The 18,874-nt window shown below is 39.0% G+C and overlaps 1 protein-coding gene across 1 annotated transcript in view; it reads right to left on the reverse strand.

Moving 5' to 3' along the window:
• The window catches only part of Rpl8 (ribosomal protein L8), a 309,715-nt gene that overhangs the window by 272,019 nt on the left and 18,822 nt on the right, over positions 1-18,874 (reverse strand). The gene's annotated exons all lie outside the window — the stretch shown is intronic.

The raw sequence follows: 18,874 nt of genomic DNA on the forward strand, positions 1-18,874 counted from the left end.
ATTTTATTAGTTATTATACAATCATCGTACCCATCGCCTTTTCCCCACCCAAGCAGCACCTGGGCACGTGAATGGGGTCCTGGCAATGAACACGGAAGGGGTTAAACCTGAAAATCCTGATCTAAATACACTGATTAGTGCTTTGTGAAAAGTTATTCATTGATAGTTATTACGCTGCATAGAGCTTTAACAATTTAACAAACGACTTCAAGCGCTATAGCCACCAGCGTGGTTGACGCATTTTCGCGTCCGCGAAAATGGTTAGCGTGACCAGAACGTCATCGAGTAACATTCCAGACACGGCCTCCCTCGAGGCAGGAATTGAGATACGCTCAATTAGCGCGCCGCGAACCCCTAAGCGAGATTCGAAGCTACCAATACCCTTGGTAAGGGTGGCGGGCTAACCCGTCTGCCCTTCGGAATAGCCGAGGGCCTTACGGACGGGGAAGGGCGCCCGTACTGGGACGCTATAGCGACAACTAACAAGCTAACAGTACACGAAACTAGAAATTCTCTATGCAGTGGAGTAACTAACTATCAATTATTAAATACTGATCGATAAATGAGAAAGAAGCTTGACAATTCATTATAATATTATAATGTATAGAATAGAGTTAAAGACGCGGCGCGTCGCGAACAAAGTGAAAAATTCTTTACCCTTAAAAATGATCGACACCATTTGAGATGTATCCCTTCATTCGAAGCGAACCCTCCCTCAATCTGATCTCAAAAAGAATCAAAGCAACCCCATAAGAGGTTACTACTACAGCCACCAGTACCAGTTGACGTATTTTCACGTCCGCGAAATGTTTAACGTGACCAGGTGCCTACGGTGACACCCAGGCACGACCTCTCCTTGAGGCAGGGATTGGGATACGCCCAATCAGCCGGCAGTGAACCCAGTGCAGTAATCTAAGTACGCAGTCCACCACTACCGATGCCCTCGGTGGGGGTGACGGACTACCCCGTCTGCCTTTTGGAATAACCAAGGGCCTTACGCAACGGGATAGAGGCCAATACTGGGACGCTATAATGGTAACACCACGCTACTCAACAATGAACTAAAGTTCATTTATTTATTGTCAAGAATAATTAAATTTAAATTCAAAGTTATATTTCAAATTCAAGTTAAATTTTAAATTAACAGTAAATTTAAAGTTAAAGTTAAACTTCAAATTACAATTAAATTTAAAATCAAAGTTAAATTCGAAATTAAAATTAAATTTAAAATCAATTATTTTACATTCCGTACATTATAATGACAGAAGGAATTGGTAAGCGTCTCTATCATTTTCTCGATCAGTATTCAATGTAATATAACTATCGAATTGAATTAAATTTTACAAGAAATGTACTAATTTCGAGCGATCTCGTCATCAAAGCAATCATTCTAAAATATTAAAATAATATTCAAGCTCGATGCTTTGATTTCAAAATTTACTCGTCGCAAAATGTCTTCTTGCACATGTAATATGACATAGTTTCGACAATCAGGCAAATAAACTTCTATTACAACGAAAGCTATACTATATATTCACAATATATTCCATATATGTGATATTTATCATACATATGATTTATTTTATACATTCAATTTGCAGCATCCACACCAACACTACTACACAATGATTATAATTATTGCAGAAACAAAGTCGGAGGGTATCCGACTTCACCACTATGCACTGTTACAACAAAGCACTTGTAATATATATTACGTATTTGTTCATAAAAATAAATTGTATCTATACATATTCATACATGTATATGATTGTTAAAATTCATAAGAATATTTCACTTTTATACATATTTGTGTCTAATATACTACTTCCTTTTAAACTTTCTAAATATACTTATTATGTGTGGATGAATTATAAGTATTATAGTACTTGTATTTAATTATTTAATAATTATCAGTATTTCTACTATTATATTATGACATTTAAAAACGCGAAGTGCAAGAAAACTTAGCCTGCTCTAATAAATAACACACACAATATAAATGTTACCACTCATGGATATAAGTTTATATCCATGGTCACTATGCTCATTAAAGAAATTCTACGTAATTACAACCAGTCACTCATGCTGATTTGGACCTTTCGTCCTACGGCATGATTGAGTGACCAGAGGAACTTAAAGGCATGCGACTCACCGACCGCATGTGTACAGAAGAAGTCATCGGAGATGCTGCTGATGTTTGGAGGAAGTCATCGGGAATGTTACTGATGTCTGGAGGAATTGCTGCTGCTGCTACTGCTTCAGTGAAGTCTTCAAAGGTATGACAAATGCCTAAAGAAAGTCATATTATGAATTAAAATTCATGTTACCACACAATGAATCAGTTAAGAAAAAGTATTAAGAAATGTTGCTTACCTCTAGGAAGACATCATGAACGTTGTCGTCAGGGTGGAAGAGGTAGATAAATCCATGGTAGAAACAACTGAAAAGCTTAAACAGAAACCACATTATTACAATTTAGCCTTTTAAACATCTTGTTAATATTTTTGATTATTAATTTACTTTATTGTAATTAATTTTGTGATTGATTACAATAAAGAAGATTAAAAGTCTATCAAATTTAAAACTGTAACTAAAGTACGAAAGATACTTACATTTTTGGCTTTTGAAGCGCAACTAGATCAGTTAGGTAGACAATTTGATTCTAGTACCGAAGCAGTATATATTAAAAAAAAAATTAGGAATAAAAAAAATAAATAAAAGACTACAATACTATTGCCATTTATACGAAGCAAACACTGACTCTACTCTTCCGCGTATGAATATTAAAAAAAAATTTAATTATAATTAGAGCAACTGTGCTCTAAAAAATACTAAAACTATTTATCGCAACAAACACTGACTCTATCGACCGCATTGCGCGCGGTCACCAAAATATTCTGGAAGAAAAACATTGTACATGGGGGAACAAAGGGTAAATAAAGATAACACACAATTTACTGTCGTATTATTCTTCATCTTTTCCTGATCGAGCGTTTGTTCAAAAAAATATTGCTTCCCTTTTAAATTATTCAACTATGCATGTATATATGTATATATAAATAATTTGAATTAAAGTTTTGATATATTGTAAAATATATCCAAATATTATAAATTATTTATGAACACATTAAGAATTCGTGATTGATCCATAAAAAATCAATTATGATCATTTGGTATCAGAATTTGAAGCATATTCAATATTCTTAATTAGTGGGCTATATTATATGCTATAAATATTCAAAATTGCTTGTGAGAATAATTACTAAACAAATAACTCATTACTTGTTACATACATCATGTGTTCATAATCAATTATATATAAGATGTTACCGTATGATCAATAATAAGGTAATATAAATTTATACCATACGTTTTCATCAAGTTCTTACAGTCTGTGCATCACACCCTTTTCAATAATAATAATAATGTTCGTTGCTCATTATATCCATCCCTTGAAAGACATAACTGTTTAAAAATCTAAAACAGAACAAAACAAAACAATTAGAATAAATATACAAAGGTAATATCAGTTATATTAAGGATTTATAGTAAACGAGTTCATAAATCATATTTTCAAAATTTAAACAAAGTCTATGGACAACTATGAACAATGAAAGACACAATAATAAGAAAAGCAAAAAGAAAATTCAAAGATTTGTTCATATTTGTAATGATAATGTTCAATAAATAGTTAATCGAGTATCTAATGATTAAATAACGATAGTAATAGAACAAAAGTATAATAAATTATAACTGAGAATACTACGCAGTTGATAAGCAAGCGTATAAACGTACCTCGAATGTAGAAACGTGCGTAGAAATGTTATATCGACAGCAGCGAACGACATACATCTTACTGCCAGTAGAGGACGACGCGAACTGATTGCAAGTGCCACTCGACGCGCGCCCCGGAAGCGACCGAACGAGCGCGAAAACGTTCGAACGAGGACGAAGACGCTCGAACGTAGTTTCTCAACTACGTTTCTACGTTTCATTTTGTGGCCTTGGTATTTCGCTATCTGCTTCAACTATAAACAAATCAGCTAATTGAAATAAAATCTACTACGAAAGACATGTCTCGAAAATACGAGTTCCAAGAAAATTCTCGTGCGTATTTTTCTAAGAAAAGTGCACACTATTGTGTTATGGTACATATTGTGCTAAATGATTTGCACAGAAAAATATTATATATATTATACGTGTAAAACACGTTTAGAACACGTATAACATGTATAATATTTTCCGCTACATATTATTTTATTATCTTTATAGCGTTAATTGCAAATATTGCAATACATTATGTACTGAAATACTCCAATTCTTGTCATAGGAAGGTATTTATTACAATAAATCTCTTTCGAGGGAAAATACAACTATCAAAAGGAAGAAATTTTAACTATATGGTGTTAATTGCGAATATTGCAGTACATTATGTACTGAAATGCTCGAATTCTTGTCGTAAAAACGAAATCATTGCAATAAATCTTCCTTTTTCGAGGCGAAAATCACCTATCGGAAGGAAGGAATATTTCAACATACATTTCTCAGATTCTCGATGGAAATTTATTATCATAACCTATTACAACGCGTTCTGGAAGCTATATTTTCGCACTTTATTAACTATTTAACTACTCTAATATGTTTAATCTCACTTGAAAACGTCGAAATTGGGGAAAGATGAAAAAGAGAAGCTATCGGTACGAAAGTTTGATATAGTCTACAAGAGCTTTGAAAGTTTGATCGTGATTAATCGAAAATGTCTAATCTATTATGGCTATCATAATGACTATTGCAAATAAACAAAATATAATTATTTTTCTTTCAAGAAGAAAAATAATCGATTATACGATATGTAAAACAATATGTAATAATACAGCAAGATTCCAATAATTTTAACCATAAAAGACGAAACATTATGTATTATACAATGTATAGTTTAACAAGAGCATATATATACATATGTATACGTACGTACAATTTTTACTTTCATACTTTTCGGAAAGAAATGTTGAATAATTTGCGGAAAAATTATAAATTCAGGTAGCTTTCAAGGTTTCCTTTCTTATTTTAACATTTACAATATTTGAAACAATTTAGTACGATATATAAAAGATATTTACTTAATTTTAACAATAATTAAGTCAAGCAGCAATTTTTCGTTTAAAGGAAACTCGGTAATTACTCATAATTCGATCGTTTTCGACGAATAATTACGTTACAAGAGCATATATGTCCATTTAAATTACATAAAAATTATGTAGAATTTTATATACTACTAAGATATATAGCTAAGTGCATGTATTTACCCCATAAATGCATGGGGTAATTGGACAACCATGCAGCGACTGCTGATCTTCACAATGGTGGAGGACCTTAACTGATGGCGGAAGATCATTCTGCGATTGCTGATATTCGCGATGGTGAATGATGTTGACTGATGATGGAGGACGATGTTGCAATTTCTGATCTTCTGGATGGTGGAAGACCATTCTGCGATTGCTAATCTTCACGGTGGTGGAGGACCACTCAAAATATCTTAACGATAGCTTATGAGAACACATAAAGAATACATAGATGTAATAAAAGGTGGATGAGATTAAGATTCTAGAGATGAGTTTTAATTAGAATATTATTTGGAATAGTATATATGTAACTTCAATATATGTAAAATATATGAATAATTGTATATAATATATATACTATTCCAGTAAATTGCTAAGAGCATAAATTTAAAAAAGATACATCAATGTTAATCAATTGTGAACTATTATAGTATAATAATGTGATTGCGTAAACGGATGAAGGAGGGGGGGGGGGGGGGGGAGACACAGATTGGGAGAGGGTATAAAAGGTCGTGCAATCCCCAGCACAAGTTCTTTGGGTGCCCGAACGTCAAGACACAAGGGTCTATGGTTGGATGGTGGGTCTGTGACGAAACGTGAAGGAGTTACTGGTGGAGACGCTTCTGGTGGACAAGCCAAGGGTGGAGGCGCTTCTGGTGGACAAGTCAAGGGTGGAGGCGCTTCTGGTAGACAAGCCAAGGGTGGAGGCGCTTCTGGTGGACAAGCCAAAGGTGGAGGTGCTTCTGGTGGACAAGCCAAGGGTAGAGGCGCTTCTGGTGGACAAGCCAAGGGTGGAGGCGCTTCTGGTGGACAAGCCAAGGGTGGAGGAGCTTCTGGTGGACAAGCCAAGGGTGGAGGCGCTTCTGAAGGATAAGCCAAGGGTGGAGGCGCTTCTGATGGACAAGTCAAGGGTGGAGGCGCTTCTGGTAGACAAGCCAAGGGTGGAGGCGCTTCTAGTGGACAAGTTAACGGTGGAGGCGCTTCTGGTGGACAAGTTAACGGTGGAGGCGCTTCTGGTGGACAAGCCAAAGGTGGAGGTGCTTCTGGTGGGCAAGCCAAGGGTGGAGGCGCTTCTGGTGGACAAGCGAAGGGTGGAGGCGCTTCTCGTGGACAAGCCAAGGATAAAGGCGCTTCTGGTGGGCAAGCCAAGGGTGGAGGCGCTTCTGGTGGACAAGCCAAGGGTGGAGGCGCTTCTCGTGGACAAGCCAAGGGTAAAGGCGCTTCTGGTGGACAAGCCAATGGTGGAGGCGCTTCTGGTGGACAAGCCAATGGTGGAGGCGCTTCTGGTGGACAAGCCAATGGTGGAGGCGCTTCTGGTGGACAAGCCAAGGGTGGAGGCGCTTCTGGTGGACAAGCCAAGGGTGGAGGCGCTTCTGGTGGACAAGTTAACGGTGGAGGCGCTTCTGATGGAAAAGGCCAAGGGTGGAGACGCTTCTGGTGGACGAACCAGGGGTGAAGGAGCATGTGGTGGAGGCGCCTGGGGCAGTAGGACTGGTGATTGGTGAGTGAACAATTTTAAGATTTAACTAGTTAGTGTTGGATGTAAATACAATTCTAAGAGATAAATGTCGTGGGGGCTATTATACCTAACAATTAACAATAAATTTTAATCATTTCAAATTCTAAATATTACAATTTCAATATCTAGAACTTTGCTATCATTAATTTCAAGTACATCTTATTCTAAATAGATACCTTAAAATGGTTTATTCAATTTTGTAAAATTAAATCGGTGTTGAACTATACTGGAATTAAAGTTCCATTATTGGGTCCCTGCGTAGTCACCTCCACGGGGTGGACCTGGGCCCTTGGTAACGTTTTCGAGAGACCGGTCTCTCGAAAACGGTATCAAGCTAAGGGCTACGCACGTAGACATAAGTTTAATTGTAAACTCGATACTGAAAGTACCAGAATCAGTTAAAAGATTACGATTTATAACTTCTGTCTTGCGTAAAGAGTTCATAGATTTACTTTCGTTATTTCATTGATTTATTTTATTATCCAACTATTATTTTATTAATTTTGCAGTAGATTAGAATAATCTAATCACTGGTACTTTTAGTATCGAGTCTTTTGTAGTACAATTTAAATCTTTCAAGTCCTTTTCAGGACTTTGAAACTTTAAGTTGGATTGCAAATAGTATAAGTTAATTTTAACCAACATATTTGTACATTCACATAATATAATTTTATAATTGTGTAACCTGAATCCCTCCTATCCTCTCTTCCCTAATTTATCTCAATCGAGTATAATTATGGTCGTCGTTAATCAGTTCATTGAGTATCATTTTCATTATTTTTCTCTCTGTGGTGTTTGTTCTCGACGGGGGGTTGTTCTGTAAAGCAGTTTCATTATTCTCTTTTCATTTGTAAACGAGAAAATGGTATTTCTGGTGAATACGGCGTTGGAGTTCCACCTTTTCCAAGATTCTTTCCAACTGTTTCACGTGAATGTTATGTTTCTCTCGTCATTTGATGGTTCGAAATCCATTTCGTTCCTTCTTCATTTCAGTTTCTACGTTCGACGCTGGATCACCGTTGGGTCACCGTTGGATCGCCGTGGGATGCGTGCGTCCTTAGTTATAAGCACTTAAATTTAAGTAATTTAATTGTAAGTCAATTGTATCAAAGTTGTAAAGAAATCCATTTTCTTATCCGAAGTGAGAAATAGCCATTCTACAATCGCGTGTAGTCAGTACCGATAGACATGCGTTACATTCTCCCTTGAGTATTCTAAGTTTCTGTTATGTGAAATCGCTTCACGTATTTTTCTTTTCTTTTCTTTTCTATTCGTTCGAGATTTAGTCTTCCATTTCCACGCAGCGAAATAGTCGATACTCAATCAAACTGATGTGGTTTTCGGAGCCCATTGAGATTTTGCAGCCCTGGTCGATTGGTACGCCCGTTGGGTACTCGACTTGGGTATAGGCTTAGTACATTGGACGCGCTCACGCGGGTTCGTTCCGAGTAGCTCCTACCCCGTGTCGCTGGGGTCTTCGGACCTGCTGTAAGACGACTTGGGGCGGTCTACGAAGTTCGTTCTTGTCGTTGGGCAATGCGTCCTAATGCTAAGTCTCGCTGAGATCTTGATGGTAGCCGCATTCACCATTGGGGAGAGCGTGGTATCAGCTGTTTCGACGTAAGACGTGGCATAAACTTAATTTGCTCGCGATTCGCGTCGGGTATGGTTCACCTAGTGACTAGTATTGGACCATCGGGTTAGAATCCTCTCGCGAGAATTTAACGCAGGTTTATCGGTACTTGTTCGTTTTGATCGCGTTACGAATTTTATCTCAATTCTTAGTTGAAATTAATTTCTTTTCTTAACTTTAACTTAACTTAATTTTGTTTCCATTTCCACTAAGTTATCGTCTTAAATATCGTACCATAGAACACTTTAATTTAGCTAAAGTGTTAGTAGAGTCACTTTAAAAATTTCACTTCTGGTTAAATAATGGCATTTCTTGTTATCCCTCTTCCAAAGTCCGTACTGCAGTTTCTGAAAATCATTTGTAGATTTTAGAAAATGTATTATGGATGCCACGTTTAAATTATTAAAGTAGAGTCAGTCCTCGGTACCTTCTGTGCCGAGAACACATAGATGTAATGGAGGGTGGATGGGATTAGGGAACTAGGGATGGGTCCCTGCGTAGTCACCTCCACGTTGGTGGACCTGGGCCCTTGGTACCGTTTTCCAGAGACCGGTCTCTCGAAAACGGTATCAAGCTAAGGACTACGCGCGTAGATATAAGTATAATTGTAAACTCGATACTAAAAGTATCAGAATCAGTTAAAAGATTACGATTTACAAATTCTGTCATGTATAAATATTTCATAGACTTACTATCATTATTTCATTTATTATTTCATTTATTTATTTCATTATCTATTATTTTATTAACTTTGTAGTAAATTAGAATAATTTAATCACTGGTACTTTTAGTATCGAGTCTTTTGCAGTACAATTTATATCTCTAAAGTCCTTTTCAGGACTTTGAAACTTTAAATTGGATTGCAAATAATTTAAGTTAATTTTAAGGAACATATTTGTATATTCACATAATATAATTTTATAACTGTGTAACCTGAATCCCTTCTGTCCTGACTTCCATAATTTATCTCAGTCCAACATAATTATGATCAACGTTAATCAATTCAGTGGTATTATTCTCATTTATTTTTGTATAAACAACATTGGTCGGAATTAGGGGCGTTTAAAACAATCCTGCAGAATCTGTAGTTATTTTTCTATTTCTCTGCGGTGTTTGTTCTCGACGAAGTATTGTTTGATGACTGGAAATCAACTTAATCTTTACTTTATTTTAATTTCTGCGTTTCTAAGTTTCTACGTGGGCCAAAACTCGCTTGAAATCATCGTGGGGTTGATCAACGATTTTGTATTCTGTGATCGTAAAGCAGTATCATTATTCTCTTTATATTTGCAAAAGAAAAATAAAAAATAAGAAATAATAAATGAGAAAATAGTATTTCCGGTGAATACAACGTTGGAGTTTCACTTTTTCCAAAATTCTTTTCAACTGGTTCACGTGAACAGATTGTCTCAAATTATAATCAAGAAAAACTAATAGGAGAATCTTAAAATTTATCGTATTTTCTCCGAAGTTGTTCTCGTCATTCGATGGTTCGAAATCCATTGCGTTCCTTCTTCACTTCACTTCCTACATTCCTCCCTTCACTTCTACACTTCCTTTCCACATTCGATGCTGGATCACAGCTGAATCTCCGTTGGATCGCTGTGGGATGCGTGCGTTTTTAGTTATAAGCACTTAGACTTAACTAATTAATAATAATAATTTAATTGTAACTCAATTGTAACAGAATTGTAAAGGAATCCATTTTCTTACCCGAAGTGAGAGAGCCATTTCTATTAATCCGCTACCGCTCGTTTATTATAACAGAACACATTGTTCTAGTATAAATCGGTTCGCGTTTAGTCAGTACTGATGAAAATGCGTTACATACTCCCTTGAGCATTCTTATTTTCTGCTGCGTGAAATCGTTTTACGCAGTTCTTCCTTTTTCTATCCGCTCGAGATTACATCTTCTATCGCCACGCAGCGAAATAGTCGATACTCAATCAAACTGATGGAGTTTCCGGTGCCCATTGAGATTTCGCAGCCCTGGTCGATTGGTACGCCCGTTGGGTACTCGACCAGGGTATAGGCTTAGCACAGTGGACGCGCTCATCGCAGTTCGGACCGAGTAGCTCCTACCCCGTGTCGCTGGGGTCTTCGGACCTGCTGTAAGACGGCTTGGGCGGTCTACGAAGTTCGTTCTTGTCGGTGGGCAATGCGTCCTAATGCTAAGTCTCGCTGAGATCTCGATGGTAGCCGCATTCACCATTGGGGAGAGCGTGGTATCAACTGTTTCGACGTAAGACGTGGCATAATTTGTTCGCGGTTCGCGTCGGGTACGGTTCACCTAGTGATTTAGTGCTGAACCATCGGGGTAGAATGCTCTCGCGAGAACGTAACGCAGGTTTATTGGTACTTGTTCGTTTCGGTCGCGTCGCGAATTTTATCTATTTCATCTTCAACTTTGTTTCATTTCTCAATCTGAGTTTAATTTCCTTAGTATTAATTTATAGCTCAATAGAAGAATAGAATTTAGCTTATCGTATCGTATCCCCTTTTGTGAAACACTTGAATTTTTCTAAGATGTTAGTAGAGTCATTTTACAAATTTCACTTCTGGTAAGACAGTGGCATTCTTCGTTATCCCTTTCGCAAAAGTCCATACTGCAATTTCTAAAATCTGTGTTAGATTTTGGAGAATGTATTATGGATTCCGGTCGTTTGAAATTCACAAGTAGAGTCAGTCCTCGGTACCTTCTGTACCGAGAACGCATAGATGTAATGGTGGGTGGATGGGATTAGGGACATAGGGATGGGTCCTTACGTAGTCACCTCCTCGTTGGTGGACCTGTACTTGATAACGTTTTTGAGAAATTAATTAATTTCTCGAAAACGATATCATGCTAAGGACTACGTATTACATTTAAGTTATTTGCGATTCACTTAAAATTTGTTAAACTCTTCGCAGGACTTTGGAACTTTAGATCAGGTACGAACAGTAATTGTCTGCCTAAGTAATACTTTCATGTTTCCTTCTCCCTAAATTATAGACAGCACAATAATACGCGTATACTTAAGCATACGATATGAAATTCCATAAAATGATAGCACAGACAAGGTATAAAGTAAACGAATCGCCCAATTTATCGACGTATCACAAAGTTCAAGGGTTTTACCTATTCATCGTACCTTTTTAGTGTTAAACATATAGCATAGAATAGTTAGAATTAAAACTAAACGTAATTTTACTAGTACGATCCCGATTTGTACAGAACTGTGCACGCGAGCCATTGATTCGGCGGCTGACGACCGACCATTTTGAAATATGATCCACCTCGTCGAGTCACTAGCTATACGAATGAGATTCCGTGTGACGCAAACGATGAGTTGCTGGTTTCGAATGTATTAAAATGGCTGCTACAGATTGCGACAATCGAAGAATCATCATCAGTTACATATATCTGATTGTGTTGGCAGATTGAATTCTGAATATTATGGATTCTGGTCGTTTGAAATTCACAAGTAGAGTCAGTTCTCGGTATTTTCTGTATCGAAAACATATAGATGTAATGGAGGGTGGATGGAATTAGGGACATAGGGATGGGTCCTTGTGTAGCCATCTCGACAGAGTGTGCCTGGGCCCTTGGTAACGTTTTCGAAAGACCGGTCTCTTGAAAACGGTATCAAGCTAAGGACTACGTGCTTAGTTTTAAGTTGTTTGCGATATAGTCGAAATTTTCCAAGTTCTTTTCAGGACTTTCAAACTTTCTATTAGATTGTAAATTTTCTAATTAGTTAAGTTATAGTTTAAGTTAAGCTAAGTTCAGGTTCTCGCCGTTGGATTTTAGTTATAGATATCTTTATATGTTATACATGTACGTATTCCCTTTCTTAATATCCCTTTCGTAAAATCCATGCTGCAATTTCTATAATCTATGTTAAATTTTGAAGAATTTTTATGGATTCCGGTTTCAAATTCACAAGTAAGTCAACAAGAGCCACTTAAAATTTTCTAAACTCTTTGCAGGGCTTTGAAACTTCCAGTTGAATTGTAAATTGTATCATTGGTTAAGTTATAGTATAAGTTAAGTTAAGTGCAAATTACAAGCACATAATTACAAATACTATAAGTTTAGTTAAGCAGATATGGCCGATTATCGTCACGCTGCGATGTTGCGCACGGTGGAACCCGTGAGACGAGGAAGACGCGGATCCTGGTGAACGTCACGCGGTTGGGGAGTGGCGGCGGAGGATGCACGATCGTCCAGCTATGCCGGGCCCCAAATATCAGCGTGGGCCCTTCGGTTTTCGAGGAGCACCGGCCCCTAATAACAGGGTACCACGGGGCTAAACAAACATACACGCCCCTGGCATATCTCGTTGAAAGAACACACGAGAAGAAATGTAAAACAAAAGGTAAAAGGGGAAGAAACAATTTAGCCACGCCACTTAAAGGATGCAAAGTGAGGTATGATAGGTACTGAAAGATTCAGCAGAAAATCATGCACCTCGCCTCGTTTCATTCTTGTGGAGTACGCATCCGCATCTTTCATTTTTGTAACAATAAATTTTATTTTGCAATCGCGGCGACGTACTGGGAGAGTGCAATTTTTTTTTTAACTGTACAATCATTCTAATATTTTTTATAGTTTGTCTTTTACCTTTGGACGTATGATTTTATCTCAGGTACATTATATGTAATTTCTTTATCTTGTTACATTTATTACCAGAGAACATACATTTCTCGTACTCTCCGAAATTAAAAGTAATAAAAGATGAGTGGACAGAGGATGTAATATACTAAAACGTATCAGCGTGTAAACGTTAAAATTTGTACGAAGATGTCCGCAAATACTTTCGCAGTCATTACACGCAGTTGGTCCGTTCCAGCTTAACAGGTGGAACTGAAAGAAAGTATCGCGAGTGAACAACCAATTATAATTTCGAATCCGATATTTATTGAAATTACGGCGCCATAATTTCAAGCGACGTGCGCGCCGGCAGGTACAGCGTTCAAACGTGTACTCGCTGGTGTAGAGGAATATTAGTTAAACGTGCATTTCCTCGTAAAATACAGCTCATAAATCGTTAACGTAGAACGGTACAGCGTAATTGCTAATTGCGTGTCGTTTATGCATCGTGAATAGCAAACATCTGCCTCTTTCCGCGGTGTCCGTGATGCACCTACCTTGAGAAGCAACAAAGATATTATCTTTTGTAATTGGTTCAGTGAATTCAATCGATGGGGAATGATTTTATTTCTTGCACGCGTCGCGACGATATCTCTGTGTAGTAATTAAAAGATCGAATGTCGAGATACTTCTTGGCGTATTTAAAATTATCTTGCAGAAATTCTAAATGACGGGGAAAGTGGCCATTAGCTTTCGCAATGTTCAGGTTATGAGGACGGGGTGTCTTCCGTCGTCTATCGCGTCACGATTTCTTAAAATGAAAGCGGAAGCACGTACACAGAGAACTTGAAAGGATCCTAGGGCTTGCTATGTAATCAAGGAAAGTAAAGCACGGAAGAGAATGAAACTCTTGTCGGTCGACAGGCATTACGTCTTGGATTTTTGTGTCGCTTCTGAACGGGCACCCGCCATTGTGTGCATGCTCTCACGGTTTTCTCAATATTCTCTAGTATATTGACACATTGCGCCTTTTTATTTTCAAGTAGTAGGTCGTCTTAAACGAAGAAAACTCAGAATTAACATTTGTTGTTTTTTAATTATTGTGCTGCAAAATTTCTCCACATGGCTTCAAGTTTTTCTGTTTTAAAGTTTTGCAAATATCTTAAGCGATCTGTTTTCAAGTATCAATTTCTTGCAGCTGTAATTTCAATCTTCGAAATTCAGATTCGCCTTGATAAAATGATTTTAAATTACGTGGAGTGATTCGAAGTCAAGTGACTGGACCAGTATGAACGAGGCTTTACTTGCTGCGTATACACTATAACGATGCACAGTTACGCATGTGTAATAATTTACAAATTACGATCTCAATTTTATCTAACCGTGAACCGGTTTGAAATACGTGCAAACCTTACAATTGTTCGTGCAACGCACTGAAGAGCATCTGCATATACTTTACATAGAATATACTGCAAGTAAAATTTTCGACTTAAACCACATTACGTAAACTGAAATAAAAGCCAGTAAAAGTATTAAAAATCGAAACCAGCTATGGCGTTTGAACGTTTAATGTCACCCTTGGTACCAGAAACCTGAACAGATTGAATTTCTACTCGCAACTATACCCAGAATCTGATTTAATAGCCGAGTAGCATGAAATAAATCACGAAGCCATGCGTCGTCCGCTAACACGTTAAAAGAAAAATATCTCAGGAGCGTCCTGATCTATATAAATGGAAAATATGCGGCGTGAGAGTTAAATGCCTCAAGGATCGATCCATTTGTCTCTAGCACGTGCAAAAGACCAGCGAAGATACGCGCAAAATGCGAGTGTACGAGGGTTTGAGTAAAAAGACGCAAAGAAGACGGAGGGATCGCCAGAAGGGGGGTGAGGAAACGAGAGGGTAGGGCAGAGGGAAGGAGAAAGAGGAGGCGAAGGTAGATGAGACAAGAGCCATTCTGGTTTGTGGGCACAGCCGTTGCCTGCAGCCCACAATTATGATAATAGCCCCTGGTCCTGAGTCTTGTTAGTCCAACGTGCAGCCAGCTCCTTCTATCCGTGTCTTCTTATTTCCAAACCCACCCTCTCCCCTCGCCGCATCCTTTACTGCAATCTCTACTTTCACCCCCTCGCGCCCTCCTCCGGTTAGGTGTAGTCAGATTGATCAGGTTTCGCGAAAACCGTACCGTCGATTCGCGCGGTAGTATTTGGACGTACTGAAACATTCATGTTTTACAAATATTTTATGCACGTAGCTGAGCTTTTAGAACGAGCTTTCGCCACTTATTTCGCGATGCATAAACGTGGACGTTGCATGTTTCATCAAACAACCGTGAAAGTGCCATTTTGGTAAAATGTTTCTGAAACTCGAATATTTACCTTATAATTTTCTACTTATTAATTCTCGTGCAATCATAAAAAGTGAATAATATTACTGGCGTACGTGGACTGATATACAATATGCTGTTCGAATATTTCATAATTAATGTTTGTCAGCTTGAAAATATCTATAAATATTCCAGACTATTTTTACCATTCAGAGAGCGAGCTGCAGCAATTTTAAATAACAAAATTGTACGTAATGCACCGCGTATGCAGTGGTGCAGAACAAATCTTTCTTAAGAGAAAGACGTAACGGATAAAATAGAATTATAACAGTACAATGCAATTCAATGTTAATGAAACACACGGACTTATTAAGCAACACCGCAGCAAACGTATCAGAAAATTAGTTGAACACTGAGCCGGACCGTGAACGCGCGCGAGCCAACGCGAAGGTGCACAAAGCGCGATCAAAGCGCGCGCACGGACGTTTCCGGCTCGTTAATTAAAATTAAACGAAAGCAATACGTATTTCCTTCAGCCAGAGACCGAACGCAGCCTCTCCCGTTGCTCTTTTTCCTGGCGTTTCAACGGATTGAAGACGGCTAGAAAAGGGTCGGGTCACAAGGAATAAGAATATAGACGGGCAAAGTGTCGGCATCGCGAGACCACGAGCACAAGGATCATGCACGTCGCGCGTATGCGCGTACAGCCGCGTCTGTAAACGTTGTAAAAGGCGGTAGCAAACGGAGCACGCTTTAATCCACTTTTCAGCGCACCGCGTCGGGCCTTTTGACTGCGCGGAAAGCGTTAATTGGAGACTGCGCCACGATCGGGCAAAGAAAGCCTTTCAAAGCGGGAACCCCTTCTTGCGATAGTGCCTGCAGCACGTATTTCTCTTTTTTCGCTCTACCCTCCCTCCTCTGCCAGGATACGCAGAATACGCCGTTTTCTTCTTTCCTGCGCGCCACCGCGCGTGAACACGTGACTACGTTTGAACGCGGCTCCGACAGCGTCGCGCTGCGTCAAAGCCGCGAACGAACCGAGTTCTTCTATTGAGAACTCGCGGAACGTTTTCCTTTTCCTTCTCTTTTTTACTTCTTTGTATACGCACTTTTGTATGCCCGCTCGTTATTGTACGAGTATCATAGACGCAGGTGTATGGGATGTCAGGCAAAGGTACGATCGTTACGCGTGGGAGGTCAAGAAGACAGCGGTGCTGCTCTCTGGATAGATAGAGGAAGAGGCATGAAAGAGAAATTGCTTGCGGAGGATAGAGAAAGAAAGTTGATTTTAGTTAGAGCTACGTCGAATAAGAAACAACTGAAGCGTTGACGAATTCTTAAAATATGTTTAAAAAGATTGGAAATAAGGATGCATAGATTTTACTATCGTTTTCTTTCATTTCGTCTTTCAAACATAACTTTTGCCTCAATTTTAAAAATGCAAGATGAAAATGTTAGAGAAACTTATAATAGCCTCCTATTTTGCCTTCTGAGACCACACTGATATCTTTCTAAGCCCAGTATAATAAGTAGATATATTTCCATGCGAGACGGATATGGACCTATCATTTAAGGAAACAGCGAAAATATTTTCAATTTCTCCGAATTGTTCAGTAGCCGCTACCTGGATAATTTTGGACGAAACAAGAATCTAGATGACACGATCATGGTATACGGCTGTTTGTTCAGATTAGAGCCGACAAAGGCAACTGTTTCCTCTCTTTCTCTTTCTCTTTCTCTCTCTCTCTCTCTCTCGCTCTCACTCCTTAACTCTGTCTTGATTTAAACAGAGCGCCCCGTATTTGCTCTAGATTAAATGGGAGCTTCGTGGCACAGTCCTCTCTGCGATATCTATCACGGGCCTGCGACAGTACTTTATATTGTACATTGTATTCACAATGCGTGCAGCTACGAAGATAATCGTTGTAAAAATTCGTACGTGTCCCTTGTTGGCCAGCGTTCGTGATCCTCGAATCACGTGCGCGTATTTAAATTGCAGCGTTTATTCGTTTATTTTATTTTATTCTCTATAAATTTTTTAATAGCTTAAAAACGTCCGATAGACCATTAAGGAACGTTTACTCCACGCGTTTAACTTGTCTACAAATTTATGTCTTTAAGACGTTTCACAAAACGCTCAGGGGAACAACGCCTTAACAGCGGTGGAGGTGTAAAACGTTCACACCAAAATGGATGCGAAACGGACGTCTGCAAGACGTCCTGCTATATATTATATGGCTGGGCTTTATAAATCAGAGCCCCTATAGAAAAATATATTCTGTCCGTACATCCGACGCGCGATAACTTGGTAACAGTTACGAGATACGCATCGATAAGTGCTCGTACATCGTGTTCCAATATTGGAGTCGTGTACGGAGGACCCTCGAGCGTGGCATCGATAAAATATAAAATAACGACGAACCGAACCTTATAATCGTCGAGATTAAGTTAATAGTCGCGCGACGAGCACCCGGAGGAAAAGGTGAAAAGATGAAGGGGCGGGGGAGGATGGAAAGTGGACGAGTTTGCATTTCTTGTAGCCAGCTGGCAAGTAGCTGCGAGGCGGAAGATTGGGCTCGTAGACGAACGCGCGTGCAGTGGTTGTTGCGCGAAAAAGAAAAAAAGTAATCACCGTTGATCATTTTCGTCCCCCAGCCGCGAGTCTAGCAATCAAACGCGAATTTACAGAAGAATCATCTCCATCGCTTTTTCCCCCGTCTCGCCGCTCACGGCGGAATTTTTTGTTTTCATTCGCCTCTCGGTTCGCAGTAAATGACGTTTAGCAATCAGCCGGATCCTGATACACTAGAAGGAACGGAAGAAAAAAAGTTACTGAAAGAGGATCGTGATTTGTGAACGTCTACGTGGGCGTCCTCGCCGTCCATTGTCGATCTCGAATTATGTAAATAACGAACGCTGAAATTACAGCTCTGGCTCGTTTAAATCTGACGAGCTCTGATACAGCAATTTGAATTTCGCGAAATCGATCATTTAAGTATTCAGGCACCGCTCGTTCCCGATACAACGAATACAATTCCGAACCAGTTTGATGTAAAACTTAAAAAATCAAATTCAACCAGCAGACTGTGCAAACACTTCCGGTACTCTGAATTATTATTACCTATACCGTCTACGCTTATACAATTTTTCTAGCTACAACAAAATCCATCTGCGCGGATTTAAAAATTCAAGATCGCGGTAGCAACGCGCCCGCGGGGTCTCGCGAAAACGCAACAAGTTAAAATACATGCACACCGAGTGGTACGAAACAAAACGGCGGGTCGGGTCCGTTCCGTAAAGTCTAACCTAACACCTCCCATGAACCGGCATACCAGCATCGATAACGAGTGCTCGGTACCATGGACTATTCCCCGTCGTAAATCTCGTCGGTCTGGCAATTTTAATTCCTCGTTGGGTCGTGCCGTTGCATCGAGGTGTAGGCACGATGGTACCCATCCGAACCGCAGACCATTTAGAAC

Source organism: Xylocopa sonorina, chromosome 6, assembly GCF_050948175.1.
Source record: "Xylocopa sonorina isolate GNS202 chromosome 6, iyXylSono1_principal, whole genome shotgun sequence".
Taxonomy (NCBI): domain Eukaryota; kingdom Metazoa; phylum Arthropoda; class Insecta; order Hymenoptera; family Apidae; genus Xylocopa; species Xylocopa sonorina.